This window comes from Xenopus laevis, chromosome 9_10L (genome assembly GCF_017654675.1).
Source record: "Xenopus laevis strain J_2021 chromosome 9_10L, Xenopus_laevis_v10.1, whole genome shotgun sequence".
Classification (NCBI taxonomy): Eukaryota; Metazoa; Chordata; class Amphibia; order Anura; family Pipidae; genus Xenopus; species Xenopus laevis.
In genome coordinates this window covers 104,423,518-104,441,464 of record NC_054387.1, presented here as the reverse complement: position 1 = coordinate 104,441,464, position 17,947 = coordinate 104,423,518, and positions in this window count along the sequence as shown.

The following is a 17,947-nucleotide window of genomic DNA, read 5'->3' as shown; positions in this document are numbered from 1 at the left end:
ATGCATGGTTGCTAGGGCAATTGGACCCTAGCAATAAGACTACTGAGATTACATAAAAAGCTAAATAACTCAAAATATATATATTTCCTGCATGGATGTGAAAGTAAACATTCTCAAAATGCTCTTCTGTGAAATAATTTCCTTTTTTTTATATTCATCACAGTTGCTTTCCTGTAGCCCCTGCTATTTGTCTTGATAATATTTGGGAAGATCAGTGTTGTGAAGCCTTTAACCCTTTGATAAATATGCTATCACTTCCGTCCAAAATAACTCCCTTGCAAGAATCAACACCAAACAGCATTTTAACAGGCAATACATTTAATTCCTATAGGAATAGTTATGGGGATATATAAATCCACCCCTATATACCATATGCATTTAAATAGCATTGCACCTTCCCAGAACAGTGATAGTTTGTGTCAATGCACTGGAACGTATTGAGCATTTTACCGTATGTCCCAGGGTGGGTGAAGGAAACAGTCAGTATAAGCTTAGCAAAACCATTGAAGGTCGAATTGCCTCCCTAATGTAAATCTGAGACTTTTTAGATTTCTTGCAATTATTTTCTGAGAAATAAACAACATCAGATGCAAACGGAGCAGTATGAAATGCCTCATCAACATGGTTTGTGTGATAATTAGAAAGAGTACAAATTTAGAATTGAAATAATTAGACATGGAGACAATTCTGAGCAGTGAAAGCCAGTAGCTAAGTACTTTCTGCAAAAAAATTATAGACCATAACTGAATAAGTTTTCAGTTGTAAATGTTTCTAAGGATATACTTATCTGTGTATACAATGGTTTGTGAGCTCCTATCTGATCAATCCTTGTCTTTTCAGCCAATCTCCCTGATTGAATGTAACCTAGCTCTTATTCCGTAGGCCAGGGCTTTCTAAGTGGAGGCTTGTGGGGTGTATATGACCCCATTGTAGATTTGTATTTGTATATCAAAGCTTTAAATAGTAGTAGTCAAGCCAACAGTACAATCCTTCCAACACTCTTATCGTCTTAACTTGGAGGGGAGCGCTTGCTCAGTCTTTGTGCTGAACACCACCTGTAGTGTTGGACTGGGCCTCCTAAGGTCCATTAAACAAACTTGACATTGAGGTTTCACTCTTACAACAAGTAGACACTGCTAAATGAAGGAGGTGTCATATAGACTTATAGTGCAAATAAGAAAGTGGTGAAAGGGAAATTGTCCTTGGCTGGGGCCCAAAGGCTAGGACCCATTGGGAAATCCTCTGGTACTCCGGCAGGATAGTCTGATCTTGACTATCCATATAAAGCATATATTTGGGGTTATGTAATAATACCCACTAAGGGGTATATTTAGCAAAGAGTGAAGTTTGAGATCTCCACAGCCCTCTAGAGTGAAATACCGCCTCTCTCCATTCATTTCTATGGGATTCTTAAAGGTGTATTTATCAAAAGTTAAAAGTGAAAGTTCACCATTTGATAAATATGCCTTTAAAAAACGCATAGAAATGAATGGAGAGATGTAGCAATTCAATCTAGCTGACTGTGGTGAATTTTATTCTTTGATAAATATACCCCATTGGGGCAAATTTACTTACCTCCGTAGATCCGCCAGCGTTGCCTTCGCCGCACTTTGCCAGCGTTTTTGGGACTTAGAAAAATATACAACTATTTTGGGGCTTAGGATTTTCTATCTACTCTATTGCACTTCTCCTGCTCTAACCTGGCGAAGTTTACTCTGGCGAAGGAGGTCACGTTCAAAAAAAGACCAATGTTAGTAAATTTGCGTATTTTCGCCCCTTCGCCAGAGTGCAAATTCACCAGCGTTAGGTTGCGAATTTTCGCCAGGGTGACTGAAGTTGCAAAATTACTTCATGCTGGCGAATTTCCACCCTTTAGTAAATTTGCCCCATAGTGTGTTCAGGAGCAGTAACCCATATCAACCTCTCAGCAGGTAGCATTTACTAGTCATCTGTTTAAAAGCAATCATCATATTGGTTACTATGGGTTACTGCTCCTGGGCAAACTTAGTGTCTTTTATTACATATGGCGGTTTGTTTCAAGGCAGACCATTCACCCGTCTTTCACTAGCATACATGAACCACTTAAAGGAGAATTCAACCCCTTATTAAAAAAAAACTCTACCCCTCCAACAATACATAGAGGTAAATGCCCCTAACTTTTTACTAACCCTCGGGTGCAGATTCAGGGCATCGGAGTTCACGGCAGCCATCTTCTTTTTCTTCGGTAAATCGGGTCTTCTTCTGGTGCTTCGGCAATTTCCGTGACTTTCAACGCATACGCAGTTGTTCGGGACCGGCAGCCTGCTCCAACTGCGCCGATACGGCACTTACTTCACAAAGATTACTGAAGAGAAGAAGATGGCTGCTGTGAACTCTGATCCCTGAATCTCCACCGAGGGGTAAGTAAAAAGTTAGGGGCATTTACCCGGGGTAGCAGCTAGGCTGGGGGGGGGAGGGAGGGGGTCTATGTAGGGTGTTTTTTAATAAGGGGTTGAATTCTCCTTTAAGGATTGGGGGATCCTTCACAAAACCATTGGAAAGAGAGGGAAAAGAAGGTGAGCTTGAGAAGGAGGCTGCAAGTTAGCATTAATGGACTTGGCTAGCCTGACACAATAAATATGTGTAAACAAGTAAAAACATAAACCTGTTTTGAACAAAAGTTTAAAAAGTTCACTTGACTGTCAAAATTGAAGCCACAAACAACGTGTATATCTCTGCAGCTGCAAGGAAGTGGTTATGTGGTGATATATATATAAAAAAAAAATATATATATATATCCTGTTCGTAAAAAAAGAAATGGCAAAATAGGGACTAAACATAATGCAAAGAAGTACATTTTAATTTAATGCATATGATGTCTTTATTCTGCAACAACAAGCAGACATGCATTAACTACTGGGGTCACAGTGACCTGAAATGATAGGGTCGATGTATCATACATTGCTGGGGCCACTAAAATGTTGCACGTTACTGAAAAGTTATGAAATTGTGCATGTTACTTTTACTCTTATGAGCCACTGCAAACCACTTGGGGGAAGGAATAATGTTGCTAGGCAATCAATGGACCTACAAGGCGCACTCATCAGGCACCCAGCAACGTATGAGATAGAGGCAAGTATTTGGGGGACAGAGGAGGTATAATGTTCAGCTTTATGTGTGGGTGACCAAAGGCTTAACCGATAGACCCGGCCCCACACTGCCCAGTACAGGCAGTCCCTGGGTTACGTACCAGATAGGTTTGTTCTTACGTTGAATTTGTAAGAATGACTTACCTCTGTCTTGCACCGGCTAAAATGAAAAGTCGCCTGCGGCATGGCACACGCGTCGCTTTGGATTCCGAAGTCGTTCAAAGTTGCCTCACGAGGAAACCGAGCGACTTCGGAATACGAAGCGTTGCGTGTGCCATGCCGCAGGCGACTTTTCATTTTAGCCAGCACAAGACAGAGGTAAGGCATTCGGGGAGATTGATCGCCGCAAAGACTAAATCTCTCCGAATCGCCCAGTGTGACCTTACCCTATGTTGTATTCAAGCCGGGTGTATGTAACTCAAGGACTCCATGTATTAAAATTTCTGCCATTTTTTAGTGACTGTAGCGCAAAACCTAAATTTGTACATTTATTTCTGAAAACCAATAAATGGTGGATGGAAGAAGAATAGATATAGCAGATGTGTGAAAAGGGCTGTAAGCCAACACAAATTACACACAGTAGTATAAAATGGAATCGTGGGCAAAACTCCACTACAATAAAATGGCAATGTTAATGGGCAGATGTTTGAAGTTTAATTTATAAAATCATTTCCTGTATTCCCCATAAGCCTGACTTTCACCCACAAGGGCCTCCAGCTAATGATGGCTTTATTCTCACATATAGCTATGCATTTTTTACCTAAGCCACTGTTGCTCATGAACCATCAACTGGGCAGGCTGTGTCAGTTTCTATGAAGCTCCAAAAATAATTGTCCTCAGACTCATGAAAATCTCTTCCTTTAGCCATGTATGCTAAATGACTGGCATTGTCATGGCTTAGGATTGTGTGTAGCCGCTCACCCATAAAACCCCTACTCTCCCAATCAATCATTCTTGTTCTGACTTTGCTTCCAGAGAAAGTTTGAAACTCAGCAGGGTGTACAGAATGAAGAAGGTAGTTCTAGAATGTCAGTGATCCCCAACCAGTAGCTTGTGAGCAACATGTTGCTCTCCAACCCCTTGGATGTTGCTCCCAGTGGTCTCAAAGCAGTTGCTTATTTTTTAATTCCAGGCTTGGAGGCAAATTTTAATTGCATAAAAACAAAGTATAGTGCCAAGTAGAGCCTCCTGTAGGCTGCCAGTCCACATAGGAGCTTCCAAAAAGCCAATCACAGCCCTTGTTTGGCACCCCAAGGAACTTTTTCATGCTTGTGTTGCTCCCCAACTCTTTTTACATTTGAATGTGGCTCACGGGTAAAAAAGGTTGGGGACCTCTGATAGTCAGAGGTCATTCATTTGCAAGAGCAGAGTGCAAAGTGTAATTTCAATTGCAGGTCACCATGTGCAGTTTTCTTTCCCATTATTCAAGCACAGACTAGCAAGGTAGTGATGCGGTTGATGCAATTGTGGCTATTGTTTTAAAATAAGGGTACGTGAACATGCACCTCAATATGAATCAGACACTATTGCTCTGAAAAAATTCCATTGGCAGATGCCATCATTTCTGCCAGTGATTAATGGAGGCCAATGTGGGGACCCTGGAGCTACTGCCAGTCAGCTGGTTCACTGAACTCATCTCGGAACAGGAGGGGGGAAAGACAGGCTGAGTGCAAGTGCAAGAATTACCTTTAATTAATGGGATTTTTCAGTGCAAAGGTTGTGTGGAAATTTATGCAACTGCAATTGCATTCATAAAAGCCCCCTTGGGATCCGCAGCAGACTGTATCAGTTGCACTTGCGCCTAGAGGATTGTGAATACGTCATTTAAACAGCGAGCGCTGAAATGGATGCCATCAGGACTTTGAAAATTTGACCCCTAGTGTGACCAGAAACCTGTATCCATTTAGTATAAGCCTTAGGAAGAAAGTCTGGTTTTGGACACTTTTGTGTACAAACAGTTTACACTTGTACATCTTTTTTTTTTCATTCTACTAGAATCACCTACTTGCTCTTTTAGTATATACAGGTATGAGACCTCTTATGCAGAATGCTCGGGACCTGGGGTTTTCCGGATAACGTATCTTTCTCTAATTTGGATTTTCACGCCTTAAAGGGCCTGTAAAGGCAAAAAAATAAAATCCCATTTTTACTTTCTTTAATGAAAAAGAAACCTATCTCCAATATACTTTAATTTAAAAATGTGTACCGTTTTTATAAGAAACCTGACTGTATGCAGTGAAATTCTCCCTTTACTGCTGTGGATAGGAATTGTCAGATGGTCCCTAACTGCTGAGCAGGGAACAATCATACTTATGAACAGCAGGGGGAGCCCCGCCTTACTTCCCAGCCATGCAGAACTCAAGCAGCTTTGTTTATGACTATCCCTAAGCAGCCCAGACCACACTGAGCATGTGCACAGTCTTAGTCTTGCAAAGATGTTTAACAAAGTTACAAGATGGTGACCCCCTGTAGCCAACTTTGAAAGCATAAATTATTTGTTTGATTAGGCTTGTGGTGCAGTAAGTTCATGTTTATAGTTAGTATACAAAATACAGCATTTCTAGCCTTATTCTATTTTAGACTTTACATGCCCTTTAAGTCTTTCAGAAAATCATGTGATCATTAAGTAAACCCAATAAGATTTTTTGCTTCCAATAAGGATTTAGTATATTGGAGCTTCCTCAGGGTCAGACTGGGCTGACAGAACATCGGGATCAAACCCGGTAGGCCTCAGCCATCATGGGCTCCAGCCGGCACAGAACCACTCCCCTGAATGGGCCGCAAGATGATGAGATGTTTGAAAGTCGGATTGCTAGGAGAGCGCTTGCGGTCGCAGCCCCTGTGGGTCCCCAAAGCTCCAGTCTGACCCTGAGCTTCCTGGATAACAGGTTTCTAGATAACAGAACTTAAACATGTAGGCATTATTTATTGATAGAGTGTCATTCTTCAGCATTCTTCTGGAGGCTTTTATGGCCTCCGATAAGGAAGTACTTGTGAATAACAATTGTAGGGAGGTGTTATAATGTATTAAAGGAAAAGTGGTTTTTGTAAGGCGAATGTTTCTTTCTAAATCATTGATCGCCTCGTTGTAAGATATCAAATTTCCAGTCCAGTCTGTTGCTTCTGCCTCAAACATAATTAACTAGCACTCACGGGATAAATGTGTCGTTAAATGAAATGTCAGTCACCAGAGAGTAAGCACAAAGGTGAAATTGCCTGGTAATTGTACATTAATGACAAGCTCAAGGTCAGGAACATTTACCCAATGTGTGTTAGTTAAGATAAGACCCCATGAAGTCAAGAGGCCAAGACCAACAAACACTTTCATGGCAGCTAAGACACAGAACAGTTAATAATTACAAAGCACTGCAGCGCTGGAGTTTAAGAATACATGATGATTTTTGTGCAGAATAGTTAGTGATCTCCAGCATGTGCATCTGCAGACTGTAGCTGTTGCCCAGTTGCTGTCTAGGGACAATCGGACTTGAAGTCCAGCAAGAGATTAACTGCCTCTGTTTAAATATCCCCTTAAAAGAGAATAAACTCTCTAATGTTTATCTTATAGTGACATCATAGGGTTGCCTCACGAGGAAACTTCGGGCGACTTCGGAATACGAAACACCGCGTGTGCTATGCCGCAGGCGACTTTTCATTATAGCCGGCAAAAGACAGAGGGAAGGCATTCGGTAGATTGGTCGCCGCAAAGACGAGGCAATTAGTTGCTAGGCGACTAAATCTCCCCGAATTGCCCAGTGTGCCTCTACCCTTAGAGAGCTAGCACAAGGGCAGAATTGGGGAGATCTAGTCGTCTGGCGACTAATCGCCTCTTCTACGGGGCGACAATCTCCCCGAACTGCCTTCCCCCTGCTATTGCATATTAAAATGCTATGTGCAAAGGAGAAGGTGGATCGATGCACGGGAGCCCGGGAACTAACTAACTTAAAGGGATACTGTCATGGGAAAACATGTTTTTTTTCAAAACGCATCAGTCAATAGTGTTGCTCCAGCAGACTTCTGCACTGAAATCCATTTCTCAAAAGAGCAAACAGATTTTTTTATATTCAATTTTGAAATCTGACATGGGGCTAGACATATTGTCAGTTTCCCAGCTGCCCCAGTCATGTGACTTGCACAAGCACTTTCTGGCAGGCTGTTTTTTCTCCTACTTAATGTAAGTGAATCTGGCTTTTACTATTGAGTGTTGTTCTTATATCTACCAGGGAGCTGCTATCTGGTTACCTTCCCATTGTTCTGTTGTTAGCCTGCTGGGGGGTAAAGGGAGGGGCATGATATCACTCCAACTTGCAGTACAGCAGTAAAGAGTAGCTGAAGTTTATCAGAGCACAAGTCACATGACTGGGGGCAGCTGGGAAACAGACAATATGTCTAGCCCCATGTCAGATTTCAAAATTGAATATAAAAAAATCTGTTTGCTCTTTTGAGGGGGTGAGGTGGCAACCCTAATAAATAATCTTCTAAATACCCCATAGGATCCGGGTCCTCAACTTGCATTATTGGGAGATAGGCTGAAAATTTCCCAATCCGGAAGTGACAGAGTTGACAGGTCTGTAGGAATGAATTGAGAGTGGATGAATTTATTTGTTAAATTTGCCCTTTAGTGTCTGCACCGATTAATGGCATACACATGTTTCCTAAAAAAAATAGAGAGAGAGAGAAAGAGAGAGAATATTCTTTGTACCCCTTAAGCAATGTCCTCCTATGTTATTAACAATCACATTAAAAAATCAACGGGAGGTACAAGGCACACAAAGAGATAATCGCACCCAGACTAGGTTCCCTATTTAATGCCATACAACAAGGGAAGGGCTTGCCAGATAGCCTAAAGTTAGATACTATTACCTTAATTCCCAAAGCGGGAAAAGCCCCAGAGAAGTGTGAATCATTCAGGCCAATTTCACTCTTAAATTCAGATGTTAAGATACTGGCAAAAATTTTGGCCAATAGGTTAAAACAAGTGGTAGAACATTTAATACACCAGGACCAGACCGGCTTTATGCCTACCAGGGCCATAGATATAAATATCAGGAGACTTTACAATAATATCTGGACCACTCATGATGTTACAGGAGAAAGAGTGGTGGTGTCCCTTGACTCTGAAAAGGCGTTCGACACCGTGGAATGGCCCTATCTCTGGGCACTCCTAGATCGATATGGGTTAGGTAATCCCTTTATTAATTGGGTAAAAGCCATATATAACGCCCCGAAAGCCTGCATACTGGTAAATGCTGAGCTTTCACAAGAGTTCCCATTGGCGCGGGGCACCAGGCAGGGATGCCCACTATCCCCATTACTATTTGCCTTTGCCATTGAACCTCTAGCGGTGTTAATTCGTAACAATCAGAGCATTGCAGGGCTTAAGAAACAAAGACTTGAGGAGAAAATTTCTTTATACGCTGATGACATGTTGATTTATCTGGCCAACCCAAGGGAAGCACTCACAGAACTTCTGAAGGAAGTCAAGAACTTTGGGACTTACTCAGGCCTTAGGGTCAACTGGGCGAAATCAGTGGTTTTCCCTATAGATGACAGGGGTAAAAGGCCAGAACTGCACTCTGCACAGCTGCAATGGGTGTCCTCCTTCACTTACCTGGGCATGGTAATCCATAAAGATCCTAGTAAATACATTGAATTAAATTTAGCCCCAATAGTCAGGTCATTGAGGACAAAAACCCAACACTGGCTCAATCTTCCGCTGTCATTGCCGGGACGCATTAATATTCTAAAGATGATTTTTCTTCCCAAATTTCTTTATGCGTTCCATAATTCACCCACTCTGCCTACCAAGCAATGGTTCAAAGAAGTGGACACATGTATTAGAAATTTTGTCTGGTCAGGGGAACGCCCCCGAATTGCCATGCGAATGCTTCAAGCCTCAACCAACCAGGGGGGGATTAGCTCTTCCCAATCTGACACTATATTTCTATGACAGTCAACTGGTGTACGCCTGGTGGTGGCTTAATCCGGATCCAAATAATCAGGCCACTGTTCTGGAGGCAGCAGTGGTCTCTTCCTTTGAAGCCTTAGCTAACCAACTACACAGGGGTTTGCCATCAATTTACCCCCTAACGCCCCCTATGAAGACAGTGACACAGGTGTTCAATAGAACTGTGAAAGTAGCGTACAAACAATCAAATAGCTGGTCCAAATGGACTCCCTTGTGGGGAAACAGCACTCTTACGCACTTTTGGGCTATCCCAGATGTAAGCGTATGGGCAACTGTAGGGGTAAAATACTTGAATGATATTGTGAAGCAGGGAGAACTTAAGCAGTTCGATCAGCTGAAGCAGGAACTAGGGCTGAGCAACCAAATGCTGTTTCGATACCTTCAACTAAGGCATGCATACGTAGCCCAGTTTTCAGGGGAAGCCCTCATAGTTCAAGAGCTTACTCTAGAAAGGTACCTGCGTCGACCGCATCTTTCCAGGCCTCTTAGTTGGTTCTACGCCATACTATATATTAAGGGAAGATCATGATCCTATTGCGCATATTAGCCGTAAGTGGGCTCAGGATCTCCCCCACTTGGAGGAGGGATCCTGGAAGGACATCTTGGAACAGGTGCCCGATGTTCACATTTCAACTAGGGACAGATATATACATATAAAGTTTTTAAACAGAGTCTACCTAACACCCCATAGGCTGGCACAGATCTATCAGGGACATCCTGATGTTTGTGTGAAATGCAACTTTGAACAGGGTAATTATATGCATGTATTTTGGGAGTGTCCTAAAATCCAGAGGTTCTGGGCAGCCGTACTTCAATTCATGGGATCCTCGTTGGGTCTGCCCCAAATTCGAACTCCTGAATATTGCCTTTTGGGACACGTGGAGGACCTCAGTTTATCAGTTGGAGACAGACTTTGCCTGCAGCAACTACTTCACTTTGCAAGGAAAGCCATTCTTTTGACGTGGAAGGCCCCTGAACCCCCAACTTGGATGGATTTAGTTGATAGATGAGATGCTTCCGAAACAAAAACTTACCTATATGGCACGCGGCTTCCCAGCCAAGTTTGGGAAAATTTGAGGCTGGTGGCTGACTGATCCACAGACAAACAGCAGATCTGTAGATATTTTGGACTGAATGTACTATTAGAACCTGGTATATCACAGGATGTAAGTAACCCACCCCCTTCTTCTTTCTCCACCTCTTCTCTTTCTTCCTAATTCTACCTATCTCTACTATTTATGTTATAATAAAAATCAATAAAGAAAACCTTTAAAATCAATGGGAAAATGATTATGCTACCCCTTTAACTTATAGAAAAAAAAAAGAAAATCCAGTATGATCTAATGGTGCCTGTTCTATAAATAAAACCCTGATTCTCCATGTGCTGTGCTCAGGCTACGGAATGATTTCCTGATTCAGAGCTGAAGGCAATATCACCAATCAAAAGATATAATGGAAGCCAGCTGCATTCTGCACATTCTCAGCAGCTCAGATAAAACTCAAAGGCAGAAGTATCGGCTTATATAGTTCAGCAGAACAGAAGGCCTTGTGCCCCAGACATAATAGGAACTTGAGATATAGCACTAGAGAAGACATTTTAATAATGAAAAGCAGACACTGCATCCAGTATTATGATCTTTTGGTGTACTGATGTCTTATGTATCCTTTGTGACCATTTAAAGAAGGGAAAGATATTATGAGTTTGTATGAATTATAAAGCTAATGAAGCTGTGGCAGGTTAATGACCCCAGAAACCTATTCCCTACTCTTCATTTAATACACGTTGAGCAGGGATGCCTACACATGATGTATAGTATAGAACAGGTACAGGACACTAAGGGGCTTATCAAAATTCGAGTTTGGGAGGTATGGGAGTTTTTCCTAACCCTGAATCAATTTAAATTCTAATTTATGGCGATTTATCGAAAAAACTTGAATCCGAATCGTCAAAACAAAAAAAACTAACATTTCTCAAGTTTTTTGAGCAAAAAACTCGAATCGCTCTAATTTTGCGAATTTAGGGTTTGAAAAAAAAACCTCAAAATCTATTGAATTTTCACTGAAAAACACTTGAATCACCCACATACCTTGAGCTTTGCCCAAGACACTCCCATAGACTTGCATAGGTTGAACCTGGAGAGTTTTTACATTCCAATTTTCAGGTTTTTTTGGGCATAATAAATACCTGATTTTCAAGGTTTTTTTTTTTTTTAAAACATTTGGTGAGTTACATGAAATAAAAAATTAGAATTTCATAAAAATTAGAATTTAAATTTTGAAAACCCCTAAAAAAATGTGGGTAGCACTAACATACAGCATCTTAACTAGGCATTCCATAGAATTCAAAGGGTTGGATATGGCAGTGGTTAAAAGGGTTGTTCACCTTTACATTTTAAACATACGGGGTATATTTATCAAAGAGTGAAGTTAGAGGTCGCAACGAGAGTGAAATTCCGCCACTGTCCATTCATTTCTATGTGATTTTGAAAGGCATATTTATCAAAGGACGAACTTTCACTTTCACCCATTGATAAATACTCTTTTAAAAATCAAATAGAAATTTATGGAGAGTGGCGGAATTTCACTGTAGATGAGTGTGGAGGATTGTGGTGACCTCTAACTTCACTCATAACTTCATAAATAAACCACTAAGTATGATGTAGAGAGGGGCATTCTGAGACAAATTGCGATTGGCTTTCATTTTTTATTATTTGTAGTTTTAGAGTTATTTAGCTTTCTATTCAGCAGCTCTCCAGTTTGCAGTTTCGACTGGTTGCTTGAGTCCACATTACCCTAGCAACCGTGCATTGATTTGAATAGAGACTGGAATTTGAATAAGAGAGGGTCTGAATAGAAAGATGAGTAATAAAAAGTTGCAATAACAATACATTTGTAGCCTTACAGAGCATTTGTTATTTTAGATGGGGTCAGTGACCACCACCATTGAAAGCTAAAAAGAGTCAGAAGGCGGCAAATAATTCAAAAGCTATTAGAAAAATGAAGGTCAATTGAAAAGCTGCTTACAAAAAGCTATTCTTAAAGGCTTTAATATACAGGTAGGGGATCCATTATTCAGGAGCTAAATTGAGCACAGTAAATACATGACTATCTGTTTTTCTAGAAACCAGGGGATTCAAATGGTACAAGATCATAGCTACATTCTTAAGTTGGACGCAAAGATACTATCATACAAAATGAAGGTTCCGTGTGGGGAGTGTCCCAAATTTTTCATACCATGGTGGTCAGGTTAAAAGATTTATATCAGCTACCAATATGATCTCTGCATGTATTGCCTATCTGATTATATCAATGGGAGACTGTCATTATTATTTGTGGGAGATATAACTTTTGTACGATTGCGGTCTGTCAATTAATGGCCTGAGCATCGTGTGATTTCTTCTCTTTACTAATTTATATTCATCTGAATGGTTAGTTGCAGGTTGGAAGACTGGCATGGACAATCGTTTATCCAACATAGGCTATAATCTGTACGTCAATGGCCAACCTAAAGGCCCCATACACGGGCCGATAAAAGCTGCTGACAGACCGAGTCGCCAGTTTATTGGCCTGTGTGTGGGGCCATCCAGCGGGCTTCCCTGATCGATATCTGGCCAAAAGTCGGGCGGATCTCGATCGGGCAGGTTAAAAAATCCCGTTGGATCGCGGCCGCATCTATGCTTGTATGCGATCCCGCGATCCGACCTCCCGTATCAGATCCATTATGATCTGATCGTTGGGCCCTAGGGCCCACGATTGGAACAGCCCAATAATGCCCACTTCAACATGGGCGTATCGGGGAGAGATCCGCTGGTTTGGAGACATCGCCAAACGAGCGGATCTCTACGTCTATGGCCGCCTTAAGATGTCATGGCTACTGCAAAAAATAAAAAAAAGCCTTTTTTTTACTGCACACTTCTCTTATTGTACTATTGTATGGCTAATAAGTGATAAGGGATTTTTTCATGCATTCTTTCATTTTTACCTACGGAGGACAACCATCGAAAACATTTAATTCTACTCTGGTTTATGGCAAGATTGAGCTAGAGGCAAAATCCTGCGCCATAAGGATTTTCCAGGAAACCCCTTGCATTATGTAAATATTGATACATTTTTACATAATTAAAAAAGAGCTCTATGGCATACAGATATCCACTCTATGCCTGCATTTTCGGCAAATGATATTATACTGTAAAAGGAATAAATACTGAGAATGCCAAATGCTTTGCATAGCTTGATGGTCAAACAACTTTTAGATGAATGTGAGCTTTCCTGGAAAAGCTGCCAGCCGTATTGATGCACTTTAGTCAATTATAGATGGCAAAGCAATCAAAGTGCTGCCGCTATATGAAGCGAGAAGAGATGGCTGGATGGGTTGCTTAAGGCGCCGAGCTGTGTGTGCATGATTTTTAGAATGTGGTGCAACATCTACTAATAAAATCATTAGCAATGCTACGCTTGGGCCCCCCTTATCTATGCATTATTAAATAGATTCCAGGAAGCATGCCCAACCTTATAGCAGCAGAAATCCAGTGCAAGAAATCCACATTTTCAAGAATCCTTGGAGCATTGCCAGTGAATTTCCCAGAGGCACAGCAGATCAAGCCATTTATGCTGTAATTCTGCAGTCTTTTTAGGCCTGTCCTTTGGTGCACTAGTCCGGCGTTACCAGTAGGCCCTTCTTCAAACTGAGAAATGATTTACTAGATTCCTTTAGTTTAATCCTAGAAAAAAAAAACTGGAAGAAATGTTTAGACATGATAAAACAGTGAAGTAAGACTTAGGGCCTTATTGAGCAAAGTTTGAATTTGTGAATTCTTTTCTATTTCAAATAAACTCAAAACAGCACAAAACCTTAAATTTGACCTTATTTATTTAAGACAATCCAAATGGAAAAGAAATGGGATTGAATAAAACCATGAAAAAAAAAATCAAGAATCAAAGGAAAATGATACCCCCCAAACAATGTAGGTCTCTATAAAAAGATATTGCATATAAAAGCTCATATGTAAAACCCTGCTTCATGTAAATAAACCATTTTGATAAAAAAAACTCAAATAGATCGAGTTTATAGGCCAAAAACCTTTAATACCTCAAATTTATTGAGTTTTCAAGCACAGACCTGAAGGCAAAAAACATCTTCAAATCGTTCAAGGGGCCTCTGCCGTTGACTTCTACATGACCGCGACAGGTTTTAGCTGGAGTATTTTCGGATTCGGGCTTTTAGAAGCTTTGTGGTATAATAAATCTCAAAAATTCAAGTTTTTTTTCCCAGAAAAAGTGAAACTACCCTCGAAAAACAAAATTTTTTTGAGAAAACAACTCAACCTTTGAGAAATAACCCACTTATTGTCATTGCATCCCATCTTTCTATCCAGGCCCTCTCCTATTCATATTCCAGCCTCATATTCAAATCAATGCCTAGTTGCTAGGGTAATTTGGACCCTATCAACCAGATTGCTGAAATTGCAAACTTGAGAGTTGCTGAACAAAAAGCAAAATAACTCACAACCACAAATATTAACAATTGCAAATTGTCTCAGAATATCACTCTCAACCTAAAAGTTAATCAAAATATGAGCAACCCCTTTAATGTCCCTGTCTCTGGTGTTTCAGTCTGGCAGCTCAGTAATTCAGGTGCAAATTCTGAACTGTTAACATTTTGCAACATTTAGTTGTATTAGAGAAATACATTTCTCAGCAGTATCTCTGGAGAATTAGCAACTATTGGAGAATTAGCAACTATTGTATCAATTCTAACATCTGCCTGTAATGAAACCCAGAGATTCTGCTCAGTAAGGACAAAGATTAGAAATGTTTTGGCTAATTTATCAAACTATCAACAGATACAGAGTCAGCGACCCCCTCCTAGAGCTGCTACAGAAAGACATAAGATGGTGAAAAATCAAAACTTTAAAGGGATACTGTCATGGGAATTTTTTTTTTTCCAAAATAAATCAGTTAATAGTGCTGCTCCAGCAGAATTTTGAACTGAAATCCATTTCTCAAAAGAGCAAACAGATTTTTTTATATTCAATTTTGAAATCTGACATGGGGCTAGACATTTTGTCAGTTTCCCAGCTGCCCCAAGTCATGTGACTTGTGCTCTGATAAACTTCAATCACTCTTTACAGCTGTACTGCAAGTTGGAGTGATATCACACCCTCCCCCCCAGCAGCCAAACAAAAGAACAATGGGAAGGTAACCAGATAACAGCTCCCTAACACAAGATAACAGCTCCCTGGTAGATCTTAGAACAACACTCAATAGTAAAAACCCATGTCTCACACATTCAGTTACATTGAGAAGGAAAAACAGCAGCCTGCCAGAAAGTATTTCTCTCCTAAAGTGCAGGCACAAGTCACATGACCAGGGGCAGCTGGGAAATTGACAATATGTCTAGCCCCATGTCAGATTTCAAAATTGAATATAAAAAAATCTGTTTGCACTTTTGAGAAATGGATTTCAGTTCCCTTTAAACTTCAATATTAGAAAAAGTCACAAATACAAAGCAATTGAAAAAAAAGTCTTTATTTCTGGTGAACTATCTGATAACAACTCAACTGAAAAAAAAAAAGAGTTGGAAGGTGAACAACTCCTTTGTAATTAATGGCTTTCATTGCAAAAGAATATTGGTAAAAATATAAAATTTGAATGTTGATAAATAGCAATAGCCAGAGGTGTGTTCCAGAATGCAACCTCTGATATTCAGTTTGCTTGAAATATAAATCCATTTATCTAGGGATGCACCAACAACAGATTTGGGTTTAGTATTTGGTGAAATGCTAGCATTTCTTTTGCAAGACAGAAATTTAGCTTCATGTTGGCAAATCTCCACCTTCAAAAGTGATAAACCGATAACTGGAACCGTATTAACTGAAAGAAAGATTTTGGTTCCACAAAACAGCAGTTTGTAGTTTCACACATATTTACATGCACCTACAGTAATTACTAAAAAAACATAAAGTACAAAAAAAAATATAAAAAATAAAATACCCAAAATATGAAAATAATTTGATACATTCACACAATAGATGTACAGTTTTGATATAACAGAATAAGCCCAGCGCAGTCCCTGCCAGTCTGATTTACAGTTATTAAAAAAGTGCCATATTATTTCTGTTAAAGGAATTGTTCAGTGTAAAAATAAAAATTGGGTAAATAGATAGGCTGTGCAAAATAAAAAATGTTTCTAATATAGTTAGTTAGCCAAAAATGTAATGTATAAAGGCTGGAGTGATTTGATATATAACAAGTCAGTCAGAGAACTATTTCCTGCTTTTCAGATCTCTTGGTTTACACTGACTGGTTACCCTGGCTACCAGACAGTAACCAATCAGAGTCTTGAGGGGGGGGGGCACATGGGTCATATCTGTTGCTTTTGAATCTGAGCTAAATGCTGAGGATCAATTACAAACTCACTGAACAGAAATGTACCATGTGGCCCCCCTTAAAGTCGCTGACTGACTCAGAGTTATAAAGCTGAAAAGCAGGAAGTTGGATTCTGGCTGTTTTATTAGACATCTGTTCACTCCAGTCTTTATATATTACATTTTTGGCTATGTAACTATATTAGAAACATTTTTTATTTTGCACAGCCTATCTATTTACCCAGTTTTTATTTTCACACTGAACTATTCCTTTAAAGGGCTGTCCACAGGTGACTTTCACATTGATTATAAATCAGCATGCATGCAGCAACAGGGACACTATCAATAAGCCATCATTATTCCAGCTGCTAAACTGCAGTCCTGCAAAAACTGCCCATCCCTGAATCAAGACATCCTTTCTGGTTATTTAAAGGGGTTGTTTAGCTTTAAATTAACTTTTAGTATGATGCAGAGAGGGATATTCTGAGATAAGTTACAATTGGTTTTCATTTTTTTGTGGCTTTATTTAGCTTTTAATTCAGCAGCTCTCCAGTTTGCAGTTCCTGCAATCTGGTTGCTGGGGTCCAAATAACCCTAGAAACTATGTGCTGATTAAAATCTGAATAGGAGAGGGCCTGACTAGAAAGAGGAGTAAAAAAAAGTTGCAATAACAATACATTTGTAGCCTTGCAGAGCATTTGTTTTTCTAGATTGGGTCAGTGACCCCATTTGAAAGCTGGAAAGAGTCAGAAGAAGGCAAAAAATTACAAAACTATATTAAAAAAATAATGAAGACCAATTGCAAAGTTGCTAGGAATAGGGCATTCTATCGTATTAAAAGTTAACTTAAAGTTGAACCAACCCTTTAAAAGATTCAACATATCTGGTTTGCCCTTCGATCTATGCCATGTTAATTTTTTTAAAACTGATAAAAGGCCAACCAGCACCAAAAGGTTTAAATGTGCCGATTTTCCTACTTATTGCTCCTTATTCCTTGTCCGTCTGCTTGTGTTCTCTACTGCATAAAAAATAGTGTTTATTGGCCCGCTCTTGCCTAAATATGTACAAGGCACTGAAGGCATCTAAAAGCTGTGGATAAATCAGGACACAATGGAGTGACCGTGTGCTAAGGTGAATTTACCAAATCAATGAACAACTGTAACAAGTGAAAGTGCAAGCAAACTATGCCAAGAAGCTTGCTGACATTTTTAGAATATCCTCCAACTCATATTCTAGGTAAGCTCTTAATAAAGTATGAAAGAGCACATAATATTCACAGATCTAGAATACAGCAAACACATAGGGGAGAATTCACAAAAGTGGAGAGAGCCCGTTTCTGGAGTAAAAGTGGTGGTAAACTGGAGTAAAATCCGCCTAAATTCCGACTCAACCGCCACTTTCAAAACTACATAAAAATGGCACACAAAAAAATGACATTTTATACAACATTTTCTGCCGACATTTTTAAAAAGGAATAAAGCTTAGTA